This window comes from Oryx dammah, unplaced genomic scaffold, assembly GCF_014754425.2.
Source record: "Oryx dammah isolate SB20612 unplaced genomic scaffold, SCBI_Odam_1.1 HiC_scaffold_7, whole genome shotgun sequence".
In the NCBI taxonomy this organism is placed as follows: Eukaryota; Metazoa; Chordata; class Mammalia; order Artiodactyla; family Bovidae; genus Oryx; species Oryx dammah.
In genome coordinates, this window is record NW_024070191.1 from 279426 (window position 1) to 301305 (window position 21880).

Below are 21880 nucleotides of genomic sequence, written 5' to 3' on the forward strand. Positions count from 1 at the left end.
GACTCATTGGAAAAGACTCTGATGCTGGGAGGGATTGGGGGCAGGAGGAGAAGGGGATGACCGAGGATGAGATGGCTGGATGGCATCACCGACTCGATGGACGTGAGTCTGAGTGAACTCCGGGAGTTGGTGATGGACAGGGAGGCTTGGCGTGCTGCGATTCATGGGGTCACAAAGAGTTGGACACGACTGAGGGACTGAACTGAACTGAACTGAAGACCAACTAAAAGATGAAACTTTGTACAAATGCATTCTAATTTTTTTTCAAAACTGTTAAAACTCCCGTTCTAAGTATCAGTAAAATTTCCACAGACACTGTCTTTTAATCAACATCTTCCCCTCAAACCTGCAGACTTCTAAGTAATCAACAAGCAACTAGCAAGGTGCTTAGAAGCCCATGGCTTGGACTCACAAAAGTGATCTTTTAGAAGGAAGGTGTTAACAGAAACGTGTGTATGACATTCTTACTACAATAAATTTGTTCATTAACTTCACTTCAAAATTTTAATGTTCAGGTTTTTCATGAAGAGTTAAAAAAAAAAAAAAAAAACCCACAGCTAAGATTAGCTCTTTTCACTGTTAAATATTTTGAAATTTAGAACAAGGTTTCCCTTACCTGATATGGACATGGAATGTGATATTCTCTGCAGCGTTCTTGTATCCATGTTGTTTCCCAGATGCCATGGTAAGCTTGCTCATAAAAGTAGCGTCCAATTACAACCATGAGTGGTATGAGATAGAGTGCTGAAAACACCAATCCGGATCATAAACTTCAGCAGTTTATCCTGGTTCTCCTTTTCTAATGGAATCTCAACTCGCAGTCTGTTTAGGGAAATAATGCCGGCTAAAAGGAGTGAAACCCCAACTACCATATACAGGCAGAGGGGTGCAAGAACAAAACACCTCAAGGCATCAACATCGTAGAGGCCAACAAAACACACGCCACCAATACCATCACCTTCACTTTTATTCATCGCTAAAAGGATGACGGTCAGCATTCCAGGGATGCCCCACGCACTGGCATGAAACAGCAAGGCTTTCTTCTCAGTAACTTCACTACCCCACTTTGGCATAGCTGGCACATGATGGTAAGAATCACCCACCAAACGCAGCCAGCCATAGTGAAAAAAACAGAGTATCATATAAAGCATGATACAGGCTTTGTTATGAGATCCTTGGGTCACTGTGGAAGCTTTATACTGTGCAGGGCTGGATGGACTGCAGGCGACTACGTCCTCAAGCAAAAACCCAATAAAGAAAATTAATGACACCATCATGGAGCAGATGGCGTAAATTATAATGTGTCTTTCAGGATAACGGAATCTTATCACATCAATCAAAAAAGTTAAAAAAGTAAACAATGTGGCAGAGAGGCAAATGACTGAAACCAATCCTATGAAATACCAAGCAAATGAAAGCTCTTCTCTCCTAAAGTACATATTTGGACAAGGAGGTGAACAATCACACACGTGCAAAAAGGGAACAGCCAAGATCAGGATCGATTTTCAACTCTCGGGGACACCAAAAGCCATAGTCCATTTGCATGCCACTGAGGCTCCTTCAGTAGGATCGCCAGCTAAATTCAGGTCCACCAGCCGAGGATACGGCTCACCACAATCTGGGAACCTAAACCACAAGACAAGAATTATTTACTTATTGGGAACCTAATAATTTGGATTTCCATATTTAGCAGCTGTGGCTTATTTATGCTTATGTTCTTGGAGAACATTACAATATGTCGAAGAAATAATGCAAATATCTTGCTTGTGGGTCATACAAGGAGATATTCCACAGTTGGCAAAAAAAGAAAAATGTATACTTAATTTTGTTTTGGCTTCAAAAATATCACTGTTTATCAAAACAGGCATAGTTTTTAATAAATAGTGTAATTAATACGATTTATTTAGGACACACAGTTTACAGTAAGATTTCAAACTATAAATACATATAAACATACATAAATAAAAAGCTCCAGTAGAACAGTAGCTACAAGTTTTTTTTTTAACGTTTAATTACAAGATAGTCCTCAATTTACCCTACACTCAAATAGAACTTTCTTAAAAGTAAGAGGTAAAAATCTTCCCTAGAATAAGATGGTGGAGGAGTCGGTGGACATAGGGTACATCTCTCTCCAAGGATACATCAGGAATACACCTTCAGAGACAGAAGTGCATGCAGAACACCAGCTAACAGGGGACAAGAGCACCTGACCAGTGAAAAGAATATAGAGAACCACGCAAAATTCGGTAGGACGAAGGAACTACGGGAAAAAACAGTTGGAAGGACTGGACCTGCTCTCAGTGGGTGGGGGAACTGAGGCAGGGGTCCAATCCCCACATGGGGCAATTGTCTGAGTCAGAGGAGAAACATTTAAGGCTAAGAGTGAAACAGCTGATCTGTGGCAGCCTAAATGGAATGAGAATCAGACAGTCCTTGCCGCAGCAATACACACCCTGGACAGGGACACTGGTCCCCTGGAAGGCGCAGCAGCTGGGAGCTGGAGTTTAGGGATTGTGGAGCAACCCAGAGTGAGGGCTGCTGTTGACTGCAGAGAGATGGACTGAAGGGATGTGAGAGAAAAGAGACGGACTGAGGGGCTATGAGGGAGGAAAGCCAGGCAGCCATGGAAGCAAGGCAATAATGCTGAGTCACAGGTAGCGGATGGAGCCACCACCATAGCCTCTCTCTCCCCACACACCAGCATCTGCAGCTGAACAATAGGGAGGGGCTGGCCAGGACCCCACCCAGGGTGCCACTTAAGTGCCAGGGGTGCCAACCTACAGACTAGGATCCCAGCCAAAGGGCCCCTCTATGTGCCTGACACACCGAACAACAGAGGACGACCTCAGGCAAGGTAGCCCTCTAAGTGCCTGAACAGGCGGAGCTACAGATAGGCCTTTTGATCACCAGCTACAAGAGGCTCGAAAAAGACTCTGGTAGGGACATAACTCCTGCACCGGAGGCAGTCCATGTCCTTGCACACTTGGCGTTGCCAGGGTCCCTGCAAGCCAAGCAGCTGCACCACATTCATGCTCAACTCTCACTGGGGCACAGCTGCCACAGGCAAAAAAAGTCTTGCGTCTATGCCCACAGGGTCGCTTCAGTCATGTGCAGCTTTTTGCTGCCCTGTAAACTGTGGCCTGCCAGTCATCTCTGTCAGGCAGGAGGGGGTTCTCCAGGCAAGAACACTGGAGCGTACCGGCCAATACTGGTTGCCATACCCTTCTAGAACACTGTATTTCCTGCTGCCCTAGCAGCCAACTCCCTTGAGTACCTGGTGCTGCCAGAACCCCTGCAACCCAAGCAGCTGCACCACCTCCACACCTGGCCCTCACAGGGGCAAACCCAAGTCCTCCAGGGCAGCCACAGGAGCAAATCCCAGTGGACGACCCACATGTAGAGGTGGAAATGAAACCACAATTGAAACCCAGGGGCAGTGTGGCTAAGGACAAAGACCTAAAACCTTACCACCAGCTGTACAAGCTGCAGATTAAATCCACACGATCAACTAGGAAGACCCTGTCTCTGTGGAATAGATAAAAGGTCATTGAGAGCTCCCACAAAAGAACACTCACTAGTTCTGATAGCTGTGGACACTGGAGGCAAGAACACACAGGAGTAGGACCAGATTAGAATCTGAGCTGCCCCCACAGCAGGTCCAGAGATCAGCACAGTGCTGGAGGGCATCCAAGGGAGGTAAAGTGGACTACGACTCCCAGCGAGGGAAAGGACGCTGACAGCAATGACTCAAGAAAAACATTTATTATTCTTACTTTTTGACTTGTTCTGTAGATTCTTTTGGATTTTTTTTCTTTTCTCTTTTTTTCCTCCCTCTGTTGTAGCTGTTGATTTTATTGGCACTATGAAATCCAATTAAGCTTTTGAGCTTTATTTTTTCTAGTCACATTTTTTATTGTTATAAACCTCTGCCTCTACATTGGGCTTCTGCAGTTCTGTGGAGTTTTCCTTTTTTTTTTTTTTTTCTTTTCTCTTTTTTTTAAATTTTTTAAACCTATTTTTATTTTTTCTATATTTATTCCTTAGTTTGCTTTTCCTATGGTTCTTTTCCTCTTGCAGTTCATCTTTAACATATATAAATCTTCTTTATCTACCTTTATCTAACTTTGCATATCTATTCTTTTGTTTCTTTCTCTCCTTTCCTCTCAACATAGTTGTTAGTTTTAGTTTCAGTGCTTTATTCTATTCCCCAGTTGGCACTTTGCTTTAGTTTTGTTTTCTAGTTTGTGCATTGGCTAGTTTTGTTCTGGCGGATATAATTTTTGGCTTCTTTTGTTCACTGGGTCAATCTATTGTACTTTATTTTTGTTGGACTTTTTGGATTTTGCCTATGGGTGTATATGTGTATATTCAGTCACACTTTTTAATGTTGTTATAAACCTCTGCCTCTACATTGAGCTTTTGCAGTTCTGTGGAGTTTTCCTTTTTTCTTTCTTCTCCATTTTTTTTTCTTTTCTCCTCTTTATAATTTTAATTTTTTAAAATCTATTGTATGTTTTGTATATTTATCCCTTTCTTTTGCCTTTCCTACTGTTTTTTTCTGCTTGCAGTTAATCTTTAATGTATATAAATCTTCATCTCAGTTTAGTTCAGTTCAGTTCAGTTCAGTCCAGTCGCTCAGTCGTATCCGACTCTTTGCGACCCCATGAATCGCAGCATGTCAAGGCCTCCCTGTCCATCACCAACTCCCGGAGTTCACTGACTCATGTCCATCGAGTCAGTGATGCCATCCAGCCATCTCATCCTCTGCCGTCCCCTTCTTCTCCTGCCCCCAACCCCTCCCAGCATCAAAGTCTTTTCCAATGACTCAACTCTTCACATGAGGTGGCCAAAGTACTGGAGTTTCAGCTTTAGCATCATTCCTTCCAAAGAAATCCCAGGGCTGATCTCCTTCAGAATGGACTGGTTGGATCTCTCTATTTAAATTTGCATTTCCATTCTTTCTTTTCTTTCCTTCCTTTCCTCTCAACATATTTGTTAGTTTTTTTTTTTTTTTCATTGCTCTATTCCCCACTTGGCACATTGCTTTAGTTTTGTTTTCCAGTTTGTACTTTAGTTAGTTTTGTTCTTAACTGGTAAATATAATTTTTTATTTCCTTTGTTTGCTGGATCAATCTACTTTACTTTATTTTTGTTGGACTGTTTTGACTTTGCTCCCAGGTGTATATGTATATGTGTGTGAAGAAGGAATTCCTAAGGCCTGGACTCCATCTTAGGCCTGTTCATGCTGATCACACTCGGCCACCTTTCCAATGGACTCTGAACTCTGTGTATAGGGCCTACGGGAAAAAACAACAGAAGGATAAGACCCCCTCCAGACAGGGGAACCTTGAAGATCATATCTAGGTTACTCATAGCCTAAGAGGAAACATACACTAATCACCCTTTCCTCCAGACAGGCCATAAATTTTTCTGTATCTATCGGCGGTAACCTCGGGCTGATTGATTATTGGTTAATTGTTTGAGCACATGAGCACATCGCACGTGAATGATGGGGTTACTGGGGTTGTATTTTCCTTGGTTTATGTAAGTCTCAAGGAATTTGGGGTGGTGGGTTCAGACACGTGCACATGGGGTATAAAAGATTTTCACAAATGCTGGTCGGGGTCCTTAGCTAAGAGGAGACTCTGCCTTGGGCCCGCCAGTGTAATAAACTGCACTTCACTATCTGCATTGTCCTTCTGAGTGAGTTTGTTTCCTGGAATGCATGGCTATAACATGTATATTCCATTATTTTAACTAGTATTTGCCTGATGTTGTAACTGCCATTTGTCTGGGGTTCATCTTTGGTTTCTCATTTTTGGATATTTGTTTTAATCTCACTTAATGCCATAACAAACCACTTGTGGAATCTTTGTTTCTGACCAGAGAGCAAATCCTGAACCTTTGGAGTAGGAGCACTCACTCCAAGACCCTAGACTACCAGAGAACTAACCATAGGGAATATCAAATAGTGAGAACTCACACAAAGGAAACCACCTGAACACAAGACCCAGCATCACCCAACCACCAGTAGCACCCTGTGCAGGATGCCTCATCTAAACAACAAACAAAACAAAAATACAAACTCAATCATGAGCAGATAGGATTACCACCTCACTCAGCCTTACCCATGAGAGGAAACACAAACAAACAAAAACTCAGCACAAATCTCACTCTACACAAAGCTTACACAACCACAGGACCAGCCTTAGGAGGGCAGAAACCAAAAGAAAGAATTCAACCTTCTTCAAGGAAAGAATTCAACTTCGCTTGAAGCCTGGGAAAAGGAGACTTCAAACACAACAATTAAGAAAAAATTATGAAAAGGCAGTGAAATACTACACAAATGAAGGAGCAAACCAGAAACACAGAATTCAAAATAAATAAAGAGGAAATAGACAAACTACCTGAAAAACAATTCAGAATAAGGATAGTAAAGATGATCAAAAACCTTGAAAACAAAATGGAGAAAATGCAAGAATCAATTATCAAAGACCTAGAAGAATTAAAAGAATGAAAAGAACTGAGGATAGTCTCAGAGACCTCTGGGACAACAGCAAATGCACCAACATTCAAATTAGAGGGGCCCCAGAAGAATGAGAGAAAAAGAAAGGGCATGAGAAAGATTTTGAGAGATTATATTTGAAAACTTCCCCAATGTGGAAAAGCAAATAGTCAGTCAAGTCCAAGAGGCTCACAGAGTCCCATACAGGATAAACACAAGGAGAAACACGCCAAGACACACAAAGTAACAAAGACTAAACACAAAGAAAGAATATTCAAAGCAGCAAGGGAGAAGCAACAAGTAACATACAAGGGAAACCCCATACACTTAACAGCTATCTTTCAGCAGAAACTCTGCAGGCCAGAAGGGAATGGCAGGATATATTTAAAGTACTCAAAAGGAAAAATCTACAACCAAGATTACTGTACCTGGCAAGGATCTCATTCAGAATTGATGGAGAAATAAAAAGCTTTTCAGACAAGCAAAAGTTAAGAGAATTCAATACCACCAAACCAGCTTTACAACAAATGTTAAAAGGACTTATACAGTCAAGAAATATAACAGAAGAAAAAAGGTCTAAAAAAATCAACCCCAAACAATTAAGAAAATGGCAATAGGAACATATATAGCAATAATTACTTTCAATGTACATAGGTTAAATGCTCCAACCAAAAGACACAGACTGGCTGAATGGATACAAAAGCAAGACTCATATACATGTTGTCTACAAGAAACCCACTTTAGACCTAAGGACACATATAGACTGAAAGTGTGAGGATGAAAAAATATATTGCATGCAAACGGGAAGTAAAAGAAAGCTGGAATAGCAATCCTCATATCAGACAAAGTAGACCTTAAAATAAAGAAAAGTACAAGAGATAAGGAAGGACACTACAGAATGATCAAGGGATCAGTCCAAAAGGAAGACATAACATTTATAAATATCTATGCATCCAACATAGGAGCACCTTGATACATAAGACAAACACTAACAGACATCAAAGGAGAAACTGACAGTAACACAATAATAGTAAGAGACTTTGACGCCCGACTCACACAAATGGACAGATCATCAAAACAGAAAATTAATAAGGAAACACAAGTCTTAAATGACACATTAGATGAGATGGATCTCATTGACATCTTCAGGACATTCCATCCAAATGCAGAATACACCTTCTTCCCAAGGGCACATGGAACATTCTCCAGGCTAGGCCACATCTTAGGTCACAAATCAAACCTCAGTAAATTTAAGAAAACTGAAATCCTATCAAGCATCTTCTCCAACCACAACGCTATGAGACTAGATATCAATTACAAGAAAAAAAAAACTGTAAGAAACACAAACACATGGAGATTAAACAACATGTTTCTAAATCACCAACAGGTTACCGAAGAAGATAAAAGGGAAATAAAAAAACCTAGAAACAAATGACAATGAAAACACGACAACTCAAAACCTATGGGATGCAGCAAAAGCAGCTCTAAGAGGGAAGTTCATGACAATACAATCCTACCTCAAGCAACAAGGAAAACATGGACTAGACAACCTAACTTTACACCTAAAACAACGGAAGAAAAAAGAAAAGCCCCAAAATTAGTAGAAGGAAAGAAATCACAAAGATCCAAGCAGAAATAAATGAAAAAGAAATGAAAGAAACAATAATAAAGATTAATAAAACTAAAAGCTGGTTCTTTGAGAAGATAAACAAAATTGACAAACCTTTAGCCAGATTCATCAAGAAAGAGAGAGAGAAGAATCAAATCAACAAAATTAGAAATGAAAAGGAGAGGTTACCTCAGACAACGTAGAAATACAAAGGATTATGAGACTATTATGAAAAACTATGGTAATAAAATGGATAACCTGGAAGAAACTGACAGATTCTTAGAAAACTTCTATCTTCCAAGACTGAACCAGGAAGAAATAGAAATTATGAACAACCCAACTGCAAGCAATGAAATTGAAGCTGTGATCAAAAATCTCCAAAAAAACAAAAGCCCAGAACCAGATGGCTTCAAAGGAGAATACTATCAAACATTTAGAGAACATCTAATACCTACCCTTCTAAAACTCTTTCAAAAAATTGCAGAGGAAGGAACACTTCCAAACTCATGCTACAAGGCCACCATCAACCTGATACTAAAACCAGACAAAGATAATATTAAAAAAGAACACTCCAGGCCAATATCACTAATGAACAGAGATGCAAAAATCCTCAACAAAATCTTAGCTAACAGAATTTAGCAACACATCAAAAAGCTCATACACCATGATCAAGTTGGGTTTATACCAGGAATCCAAGGATTCTTCAACATATGCAAATCAATCAATGTGATACACCATATTAACACATTGAAAAAAAGATCATATCATCTTAATGGATGCAGAAAAAGCCTTTGACAAAATGTAGCACACATTTATGATTAAAACTCCTCAAAAATGGGCACAGAAGGAAACTTCCTCAACATAGTAAAGGGCATATATGGTAAGTCTACAGCAAACATTATTCTCAATGGTAAAAAACTGAAAGCATTCCTGTTGGGAGGCACGTTAGGCATTACTGACAAAATGGAAGCACAGCCCCCAGCCCCCTCTCCTCATTCTGCAGGCATGGACCTGGGATGAAGGAGTTAGGCCTTGTAATTCTGACTTGTCTTTTCCTTTCCTCGGCTGAATTGACTAAAAAGGAATATTAAGGTGCTTATTGTTCTTGAAAAGAGCATGGAAGGCACAAAGCTTTCTGCAGCTGTGCTCAGAGAATAACTCATAAAGTTAATCATTGACATTTGTTTAAGGACTTTTACAAAATAGTGTTCCAGGATGAGCACATAGGCCGCAGCTTGAGGCCATGGGAGGGATTGCTATCTGAAGCTTAATTGTGAGGAAAATGTTTACAGCAAAGGAGTTTACTGAATTTAGGGCTTCAGTTCAGTTCAGTTCAGTCACTCAGTCGTGTCCGACTCTTTGCGGCCCCATGAATTGCAGCACGCCAGGCCTCCCTGTCCATCACCAACTCCCAGAGTTCACTCAGACTCACGTCCATCGAGTCAGTGATGCCATCCAGCCATCTCATCCTCTGTCGTCCCCTTTTCCTCCTGCCCCTAATCCCTCCCAGCATCAAAGTCTTTTCCAATGAGTCAACTCTTCGCATGAGGTGGCCAAAGTACTGGAGTTTCAGCTTTAGCATCATTCCTTCCAAAGAAATCCCAGGGCTGATCTCCTTCAGAATCCGGTTGGATCTCCTTGCAGTCCAAGGGACTCTCAAGAGTCTTCTCCAACACCACAGTTCAAACGCATCAATTCTTCGGTGCTCAGCCTTCTTCACAGTCCAACTCTCACATCCATACATGACCACTGGAAAAACCATAGCCTTAACTAAACGGAGCTTTGTTGGCAAAGTAATGTCTCTGCTTTTCAATATGCTATCTAGGTTGGTCATAACTTTTCTTCCAAGGATTAAGCATCTTAATTTCATGCTGCAGTCACCATCTGCAGTGATTTTGGACCCCCCAAAAATAAAGTCTGACACTGTTTCCACTGTTACCCCATCTATTTCCCATGGAGTGATGGGACTGGATGCCGTGAGCTTTAAGCCAACTTTTTCACTCTCCTCTTTTACTTTCATCAAGAGGCTTTTTAGTTCCTCTTCACTTTCTGCGATAAGGGTGGTGTCATCTGCATATCTGAGGTTATTGGTATTTCTCCAGGCAATCTTGATTCCAGCTTGTGTTTCTTCCAGCCCAGCCTTTAAGAAATAGGAACCTGGAATGTCAGGTCCATTAATTTAGGGCTTAAATATAATTAAAACAGTTAGAACTTAAAGATTTCAGGAATGCTGTAAAGTTAGCACATTTTACGCTTTACCGTCTGAGCCACCAGGGAAACCCACTATCGCTTATAGAAGTTAGGAATTTTTAGAGACACTATACCTAGAAGCCTTTTTAAGAGATAGTGAGCTCAGGATGTTAGGGGCAAACAGGATTTAGGAAGATAAGTAGTAAACTGAGGAATGTAGCATGAGTTACAATGTAATCACAAGTTAACTATAGGACACATTAGAGGAGGTAGATAATAGATGATAAGGCTGCTTCTGAGAGAATCACTGAAGCAGGAACTCTGTTTAAAGAGCAACAATGACTTATGGAGGTAATAATCTGGGAGAGGGGGATCTGAAAATGTCAAACTTCTGGCCCTATGTTTTTGAAAAAGTATAAAAGAGAATCTTAAACTTGAAATAAACAGGCAGTCCAAAAAAAACTGAGAGGCTGTCTCATTACTCGACGACAGCATCCATCTCTTCAGGTTGAATCCCTGGCACATTGCCCTAAGATCAGGAACAAGAAAAGGGTGTCCACTTTCAACAGTATTATTCAACATAGTTCTAGAAGTCCTAGCTACAGTAATCAGAGAAGAAAAAGAAACAAAAGGAATTCAGATCAGAAAAGAAGTAGTAAAGCTCTGTTTGCAGATGACATGACACTATACATAGAAAACCCTAAAGACAGTATCAGAAAATGACTAGAGATAATCAGTGAATTTAGCAAAGTTGCAGGATACAAAATCAATCCACAGAAATCACTTGCATTTCTATATACTAACAATGAAAAACCATAAAGAGAAATTAAGGAATCAATCCCATACACCATTGCAACAACAAAATTTAAATATCTAGGAATAAACTTACCTAAGGAGACAAAAGAACTGTACACAGAAAAGTACAAGACACTGATGAAAGAAATCAAAGATGACACAAACAGATGGAGCCATAGTCCATGTTTCTGGGTAGGAAGAATCAATATTGTGAAAATGACTATACTACCAAATGCAATCTACAGATTCAACGTGATCCCTATCAAATTACCAATGGCATTTTTCACAGAACTAGAACAAAAAATTTCACAATTCATATGGAAACACAAAAGATCCCAAATAGCCAAAGCAGTCTTGAGCAAGAATGGAGTTGGAGGATCAACCTTCCTCACTCCAGATTATAATACAAGCTACAGTCATCAAGATAGCATGGTACTGGCACAAAAAGAGACCAATGGAACAAGATAGAAAGCCCAGAAATGAACCCGTGCACCTATGGGTACCTTATTTTTGAGAAAGGAGGCAAGAATTTACAATGGGGCAAAGACAGGCTCTTCAATAAATGGTGCTGGGAATACTGGACAGCTACATGTAAAAGAATGAAATTAGAACACTTCCTAACACCTACACAAAGATAAACTCAAAATGGATTAAAGACCTAAATGTAAGACCAGAAACTATAAAACTCTTAGAGGAAAACCTAGGCAGAACACTCGATGACATAAATCAAAGCAAGATACTCTATGACACACCTCCTAGAGTAGTGGAAATAAAAGTAAAGAAGTGGGACCTGATAAAACTTGAAAGCTTTTGCACAGCAAAGGAAACGACAAGCAAGGTGAAAAGATAGCCCTCAGAATGGGAGAAAATAATAGCAAAGGAAACAACTGACAAAGGATTCATTTCCAAAATATATAAGCAGCTCATACAACTCAATGCCAGAAAAACAAACAACCCAACCAAAAAGTAGGAAAAAGACCTAAATCAAAAAATCCAAAAACAATAAATGCTGGAGAGGGTGTGAAGGAAAGGGAACGCTCTTGCACTGTTGATGGGAATGTAAATTGATACAGCCACTATGGAAGATGGTATGGAGATTCCTTAAAAAAACTAGGAATAAAACCACCATATGACCCAGCAATCCCACTCCAAGGCATATACCATGAGGAAACCTAAGTTGAAAAAGACCCATGTATCCCATTGTTCATTGCAGCACTATTTACAATAGCTAGAATATGGAAGCAACCTAGATGTCCATTGACAGATGAATGGATAAAGAAATTGTGGTACATATACACAATGGAATATTACTCAGCCATTAAAAGGAAGGCATTTGACTCAGTTCTGATGAGGTGGATGAACCTAGAACCTATTATACAGAGTGAAGTGAGTCAGAAAGAGAAAGATAAATATTGTATTCTAATGCATATATATGGAATCTAGAAAAATAGTACTGAAGAATTTATTTATAGGGCAACAGTGGAGAGACATAGAGAAGAAACTTATGGACACGGGGAGAGGGTAGGTGAGGATGAGACATTCTTCACCATCTCAAACTCTATTTTATTATGCCTGTGTTAGAGCCCAAGAAATCTGCATTTTGACAAATTTCCAGACTTGAGAAAGCATCACATGCACAGTACAGAAAAAACAGGGATGTGCTGGAGACATTCTCACATGATCGGAAGTACTGTCCTCATGAACTTCCTGCATGCTCAGTTTTCTTGGCAGCATCAGTTTCTAAGCCTTCAGACTCCCATCAACTAGATATTCAGTAGTTACACGGATCAAATAGTTTCCAAGAAACTGTCACTGATATTAAGTTTTCCAAATACATGTTTAATCTTATACTGAAGCTGATTAATACAAACCATTTTCTTCACAAGGCTTAGATTATAAAGCCAAATGACAGAAACATTGTACAGAGGCATTTATTAGAACTCTGCAGTAAGCCAGGGCTTTAAGAGAAAAACGTCTAAAAAACACTCTATCTTTGAGTCCAAAAGAAGGCACAAACTTGTAAACATAATACAAGATACAGCAGCATGACGTACGAAGCAATCAAAATTATGAAAGACTTCATGTCAGTCCCTCAACACAGGATTTTTGAATCAGTATTTGCCAGTACTGCCAATACGGCAATCAGTATTCTAACAAAAAATGCGAGCAAAGGCACAGAGGTTCGAACAGGGTGTGTTTAGTACTGCTGGGGCATGAAGAGTGTATGAACTGTAAGCACAAGAGGTAATAAGCACTTTCAGAAATATGTGTGTGCATAAACACTGATATAAACATATAAATGGATAAATCTGTACATCCAACTGCCAATTCACCACATACACACTCCTTACTTTTTAATCCTTCCAAAACCAAACCCTTGATTTCCACTCCTTAGTTTCTCCATTTTCACAAATGGTAATCCCATTCTTCTAGTTGCTCAGGCCAAAACCCTTGGGATCCTCCTTGAAATTGCTTCTGTCATATCCACCTCACAACCTACCAGCACTTCCTGTCATTCGACTTTGCAACATATCTAGAATCTGACCACTTTCCACGTCCTCCACAGCGTCCACCCAGTTTGAGCTATTAGTACCTCATCCTTGGATTTCTGGAGTGGCTTCCAGTTCATCTCCACCTGTACACAAGAACCAGAGTGATCCTTGAACCAGAGTGATCCTTTAAAGACATGCCACCCCTGTGCTCATGATCATGTCTCTTCTGCTCAAAATCTTCTAACTCACTCAGAAGCAAATCCAAATTCCATAAAGGAGCTCTAAAGACACCCCCAACCCCAGTGCTTTCTGATCATATTCCCTTCCCTTCTCCCTTACTCACATGGCTCTAGCCTCTGTGGTGTCCCTGTTGTTCTGTGAATATAACCAGCACGCTTCCACTTCAGAGCCTCTGCACGTGTTGCTCTGCTTCTTCTGCCTGGACTGATTCCCTAGATATCTGTATCATTTGTTCTCTCATTTCATTCATGTCCCTGTCACAGTATCTCCTTATAAAAAGGACTTTCCTACTGTCTCCATACTATATCACTAACACCTAACTATTCTTTCTTATTGACATTCATTGCTATATGACATATATTTATCTCCTACCACTTAACTCTATTGTTTCTTACTGACATTCACTGCTATCTGACATTATCTATTTATTTATATCCTACCATTATAACCATCATTAGAACTGTAGCTCTGTAAGAACAGATCATGTTTTGTTCACTACTCATCTTCGCTATCTGGAATAGTGTCTAACACATGCTGCTGCTGCTGCTGCTAAGTAGCTTCAGTTGTGTATGACTCTGTGTGACCCCACAGACAGCAGCCCACTAGGGTTACCCCCATCCCTGGGATTCTCCAGGCAAGAACACTGGAGTGGGTTGCCATTTCCTTCTCCAATGCATGAAAGTGAAAAGTGAAAGTGAAGCCGCTCAGTTATGTTCTACTCTTAGTGACCCCATGGACTGCAGCCTACCAGGCTCCTCCGTCCATGGGATTTTCCAGGCAAGAGTACTGGAGTGGGTTGCCATTGCCTTCCCCGGTCGACCACATGGAAGACACCCAATTAATATTTGCTGAATGGATGACTGTTGACTAAATATATTCACATAGCCCTTACCCAACTTAACGGCTTCCCTGGTGGCTCAACTGGTAAAGAACCTGCCTGCTAATGCAGGAGACGCAAGAGACATGGGTTCGATCCTGGGGTTGGAAAGATCCCCTGGAGAAGGAAATGGCAACCCACTCCAATATTCTTGGCTGGAAAATTCCATGCATGGACAGAGGAGCCTGGTGGGCTATATATATAGTCCATGGGGTCTCAAAGAGTTGTACATGACTAAGCGCTGCTCAGACCACATACAAGTTAATTAGAAAGATGACTAGAAGGAGTATGGAAGACATTTGAGCTGTACAAAATTGAGAGCAGAGATATCTGATGAGCCATAACTAAAACCACATAAGGCAGTGAGAATGAGACAGCTATGGAATGAGCTAAATAAAAGCAACAGAATGTACAACTGACTGGATGTGGGAGCTTAGGTCAAAGGAGGAGGAATACGCCTTCTAGCAATTTTAAAAAAAAGGGAGCAAGGAGTAAAATCAATTTTAGACATGTTGAAGTTGAAGCACTTGAGACAAATTCAGGTTAGGATATCCAATGGCTGCTTGTCAGGCAGATTTGGAACTTACCAGAAAGATGACAAGGCTATAGATTTGGATTTAGGAGTCATCAGCATGTGAATAACAGTTAAAATCAGTGAGATTAAATTATCCAGGGGAAGCAAGTAGAATCAAAAAAAAAAACAGAAACAGACTGCTAAGAAGCACCAGGAAGAAGAAGGTGCAAGAAAGGAAATTGAGGACTGGACTGAGATGTAGCAGACCACAATAGTGTGCACAAAATGTGGCGAATTTCAGGAAAGGAGGACAGACTGAGGTTGAGGGGAGTAAGGGTCTAATATGGAATACGGTGAAATGAAATATAGGTTTGAAGTGAGTGACACAGATTTGCCATAAGTGCTGAGGAGAATGAATAGAAACTTTCCTGTTGACCACACTGGAAACTGACTAAAGACAAAGAGCAAATAGAGCAGCTATGGTTTAAAATGTCTATCAACAGGAGAACGGATAATACAGTAATCTATACAATGGAAGACAAGAAAAAGGAAAGAACTATTAATGAAAACAAAAACATTAATGAGCCTTGAAAATAGAGCAAAGAAGAGCAATCTTAACTCAAGCAAAATAAGAGTTATACAACGTATGACTTCATTTGTATGAAGTTCTAGAATACACAAAGTAATTATCTAGGAAGGATGCTAAAGAGTAGTTGCTTCCAGAGGATGGTACAGACATGGGCTGACTAGCAAGGAGCATGAGAGCATGAGGTAATGGTAATGATCCAGTTCTACACCCTTCTAAGGATTTGACTCTCTAAGCTGCAGGTTTTTATCAAAACTCAGGTGCTATCTTTAGTTTTGTGCATTTCCCTATAAAGTTTTAAATAAAAAAAAAAAAAAAAACTATAGACAAATGTTTGGTGAAGGACCTGATAAAATATTTGTAAGGACAATAACTGTTGTCTCTGATTTATTTTGAAATACACTCAAAGAATAATGTAGATTAGTGGATCAATAGAGGGGTGGACAGATGTGATAAAGTAAATAAAATAAAACAATGATAGAATCTGGACTGTGGTTAAAAAAAAAAAGGAGTGGCTGTGGTTTAAATAATTAAATATGCAGTATAATTAATTTGTAAGAAATTAGTTGAACTGGTCCAGCTAGGGATCTGAACAAGCACAGTAGACGGAATAAGTTGAAATTGTTAGCAAAAGTACTATTTTATGTGACAGTCAACAAAGCTTAATCTAAGTAAGAAAAGAAATGAGATCAGGAAGGGAGCTATTAGGAAAGGTGAGAGCAAACCCCGAAACTTTGGGGTATCCATAAAACTGAAGAACAGGTGCAGTATGAACAAGGATATAAGAGATATGGAAGAATGAAAGGTTATTATGAAAGATCAATTTGTCAGAACTTAAGTAAGAATTCAGAGTTAGGCAATTCCAGGCAAAATAGTGAGGACATAAAACAGATTTAATACTATCAAAACAGAGATCACAATGACATTTCTATAACTGTACATAATCTATTAAAATAAAAAGACCATTAAACAATAGGAGTTAGACACAAAACATAAAATATGATTCCTGCCAAGGTAATTCATAACTGATGTTATAAATACCAATAAACTTAGATTTCTAAAAGAGGAAGTATAAATATTATAAGGTTTTGGGGAGACAGTGGATGAATGGTTTGATGGGTCTAGACAAGAGAGTATGTCAAATAGGTGGAAAATAGAGTAGACAAATAAAAGAAAGCAAATTGTCAGTGAACTGACTACAAGTACATGTACTTGTACTGACTACAATACATGTTTTCAGTTTCTCCATCTATCAAATGACAGTAACAACGTAGGCTTTTTACCTATCTCCAAGGGCTATTGACAGTTGACTCATTGGAAAAGACTCTGATGCTGGGAGGGATTGAGGGCAGGAGAAGGGGACGACAGAGGATGAGATGGCTGGATGGCATCACCGACTCAATGGACGTGGAGTTTGAGTGAACTCCGGGAGCTGGTGATGTACAGGGAGGCCTGGCGTGCTGCGATTCATGGGGTCGCAAAGAGTCAGACACAACTGAGCGACTGAACTGAACCGAAGGGCTATTGACAGATGATAAATAAAATTAATTTTAAACATGAAGGAGAAAAATAGTGTTCTGTGCAGCACTGCCCATAATAGCAAACCATTGGAAATAACGTAAACGACCATCAGTAGAAGATGGCTAAATAACTAGAGATAATAATATTAACACAATTGACCGTTACACAGCAATTAAGAGGAAATAGATGGGAAATAGATGGGGAAACAGAGGAAACAGTGTCAGACTATTTTTTTGGGCTCCAAAATCACTGCAGATGGTGACTGCAGCCATGAAATTAAAAGACACTTACTCCTTGGAAGATAAGTTATGACCAACCTAGATAGCATATTAAAAAGCAGAGACATTACTTTGCCGACTAAAGTCCGTCTACTCAAGGCTATGGTTTTTCCAGTGGTCATGTATGGATGTGAGAGTTGGACTGTGAAGAAGGCTGAGCGCCAAAGAATTGATGCTTTTGAACTGTGGTGTTGGAGAAGACTGAGAGTCCCTTGGACTGCAAGGAAATCCAACCAGTCCATTCTGAAGGAGATCAACCCTGAGATTTCTTTGGAAGGAATGATGCTAAAGCTGAAGCTCCAGTACTTTGGCCACCTCATGCGAAGAGTTGACTCATTGGAAAAGACTCTGATGCTGGGAGGGATTGGGGGCAGGAGGACAAGGGGACGACAGAGGATGAAATAGTTGGATGGCATCACTGACTCGATGGACCTGAGTCTGAGTGAACTCCAGGAGTTGGTGATGGACAGGGAGGCCTGGCGTGCTGCGATTCATGGGGTCGCAAAGAGTCAGACGTGACTGAGCAACCAAACTGAACTGAACTGAACTGAACTAAGAGGAAAGAACCAGACTAACAAATATAAACAACAGATACAGATATACACACAGATACATAAACAACACTATATATTTATATATATATATGAAACCTAAGAAAGTATATAATGTTGCTTATGGGTATGTTTGTAATGTATAGTAAGAGTATAAAAAGAAACATAAGAAGAATTAACAACAAATTCAACATAATGACTATCTCATCTCTGGGGAGAAAAGAAGGAAATGAAATCAAGATGGATACTAATGAAGGAATCTTCAACTCTACCTGTACTGCTTTATTTCTTTAAAAAAGAAATCTGGGGCATTCCCTGGTGGTCCAATGGTTAGGACTTGGTATTCTCACTGTCTGGGCCCCAGGTTCCATCCTTAATTGGGGGAACTAAGATCCTGCAAGCCATGTGGGATCTTAGGTGTGGCCAAGAAAAAAAAAATCTGACGCAAACACTGCAAAATATTGGACAAAGCTAGATAGTAAGAGTTTTATAGGTATTTATCTATGCTTTATCCTTAAAATATTTAAGAAAACAAAAAAGGCACAACATTATAGTATAAAAAATGCAGTCTTACTACCATACACTAACTAATACACATATTACTAACAATTATGTTCTCTTATACAAATCTATAGTACTGTCAGGTAAATATCCTCAAACCTTTAGGAAATGCTTACAATCTATATATTGGAAGTGATCTGAAAAGTCTCTGACATTTTCTGGGTCTGGGTATGTTAATACATGACAGTAAAACAGAACCAAGGGACTTTCCTGGCAGTCCAGTGGTTGATTCCGTGCTTCCAGTGCAGAAGTCATGGGTTCTGTCTCTGATCAGGGAACTAAGATCCCACATGTTCAGTTCCGTTCAGTCGCTCAGTCGTGTCCGACTCTTTGTGACCCCATGAATCGCAGCACGCCAGGCCTCCCTGTCCATCACCATCTCCCAGAGTTCACTCAGACTTGCATCCATCGAGTCAGTGATGCCATCCAGCCATCTCATCCTCGGTCGTCCCCTTCTTCTCCTGCCCCCAATCCTTCCCAGCATCAAAGTCTTTTCGTATGAGTCAACTCTTCGCATGAGGTGGCCAAATTATTGGAGTTTCACCTTTAGCATCATTCCTTCCAAAGAAATCTCAGGGTTGATCTCCTTCAGAATGGACTGGTTGGATTTCCTTGCAGTCCAAGGGACTCTCAAGAGTCTTCTCCAACACCACAGTTCAAAAGCATCAATTCTTTGGCGCTCAGCCTTCTTCACAGTCCAACTCTCACATCCATACATGACTACTGGAAAAACCATAGCCTTGAGTAAATGGACCTTAGTTGGCAAAGTAATGTCTCTGCTTTTTAATATGCTCTCTAGGTTGGTCATAACTTTTCTCCCACATGTTGCATGCTCAAAAAAACAAAATTGAAAAAAGAAAGAAAGAAAGAAAGAAAAATAGAAATGACAGAACTACTATAGTCATTAACACTGAAATCATAAAGATATTCAAGTCCCATTAAATCATTAAAGATATTTAATAATGAGGCAACAAATGATTATGTTCTCTATATCTTCTCATCTTTTATAAATGGCATTACTTTTATAATCAGGAATAAGGGAAAGATGTTAACAATCAATATCTTGATTATGTTTTTCTTAATTATTTTTAAATTTTCTTCATAGAAATGTTGTTCTTTTTCCACCTTTTTCATTTCATTCCAAATTCCTAAGGAAATGGAACAGCTCTGAGGCATGAAACTTCTGTTCAAAATTATAAGTAATATACACACTTTGAAAAGTTCTTAAAAACTGATGAACCGCAAGACAAATAATTTTAAATATACTGCAAAAGAAGCAATAGTCCATGAAAAATCTATGATTTTCACACCTACTGCATTCCATATCTTCAGGCCAAGGAACACTAAACAGCTCCATGAGCTTCGAACACTCACTGTGAGCCCGCCAACAGAGCCTATGGCAGGGAAGTGTGACACGACCATATTCCACACAGATAGGAGCACAGAGGGCACAGAGAGATGGCCGGAAACCCCGAGAGCAGTCCAAACTCACCACAGGGCAGAATGGCCAGCAAAAAGTTCAAGTCAGATCATTAGATGGAGAGTTGTATACAAGTCAAAGTTTTTTTCATATTTAATATGGCAATATTCTTGTTTTTTCTGTTTTAGAAGACTTCTGAAAGCAAGTAAAATTTTCTGAAGGTAAATTTTTGTTTTTTTTCCCCCCAAAAACCCTCTTCACCCTAACCCTAGAGATTCTGATTTGGTTAAGTATGAGGTGTATTGCAGAATCTATATGGATATTTTCATTATTACAGGTGATAGTAATGAAAAGGCCTGGCTGAGAACAACAAATAACAATACAGTCAATTTTATATAGAAAAACCCACAAAAGATAGGCATCAAATGCTCAGAAACCTGATTACTGCTTGCTAATGGGATTATAAGAGATTTCCATTTTGTTTTTCTTATGTACTTCAATTTCTGTATTTGTGTCAACTAGCATGTATCAATAGGAGAGAAGGATGAAAAATGAAAGGAAAGGGTAGGAGAGGAAGAGTAGTCATTATACATAGTAGTACATATTTTGAGGTGGGAGGTAAAGGAAGAGATGTCACTTTGGTCTCATAGTCTCCTGTTCTTTTTACATTAAAAGAAAAATTTAAAAACATACACTAGAGTTCTTTGAACTCTGAAATCACATGATGTAAACAGAGCCAACATTGTAAGCTGATATTAAGGAAACAGAAAAAATAGTGGCCCCAAACATAAAACCATACTAAAATTATCATCATAACCACAGGAATAAATCAATTATCCCAAGAAATGTACATCTGGGCTTTTGACTACCGAATATTTTTTTCACATGTTTATGTAACCAGTTTCAGAGTCATTGCTGATTTTTAACTAATAACATATTCTCACCACAAGGCCTTTCCACTAAGACTCAATCAATTTACTTCTACATTGATATAAAATATTTTCCAGAAGACTTCTATACACAATGCAGTCACAAAACCAAGTCACTTAGAGAAACTGGTGTTAAAAGAAGTTAACTGTATAAGAGTTGTGGTAACTGATACATAACTATAGGTGACAATCACTTTACCAAGTATATTAATATATAAAATAACACTACATATATTATATATACACACTATATGTAATAAATATATATTTATATATAGTAACATATAACAAACTATATGCAACCAGCACTTCCAAGCATGAAGAAATAATTTTAAATTAATAACTTTAAATTAAATCAATGTTCCCATCAAGAACAATTTCAAAATATAGGAAAAGTTTTAAAGTATCTACTGAAGGCTACTAGAGAACTACTGAAGGAAAATAACTAGACAGACCAGGAATCAGAGAGCAGGGAAGCATGCAGGGGTGGCCTGATAAGTGCGGCCACTTCTCCAAGGAGGTATCTGTTGAACCTGGGTGTAAGGCAAGAGACTGAGAAGCAAGCTTTGCCCAGGCTGATGCTAGAGAACCAAGAAACCAGGAGGGCTCTGGTAGTCGTGCAAGACCATATATAACGGAATCACCTTGCTGTACCCCCTGAAACTAATACAACACTGTTAATAGATGATGCTCCAATATAAAATAAAAATTAGAAGGAAAAAAAACACTACAGACAAAATTCAAAACAAAAGTGACAGATGGGTGAACAGGGAAGTTCCTAGGTTTGAGCCCTTCAAGATATCTGAAAATTC

General features: G+C 39.4%; 1 pseudogene; it reads right to left on the reverse strand.

The window, feature by feature from the left end:
- Positions 1 to 454: 454 nt before the first annotated feature.
- LOC120865581 overlaps positions 455 to 21880 on the reverse strand; it is a 55406-nt pseudogene continuing 33980 nt past the window's right edge.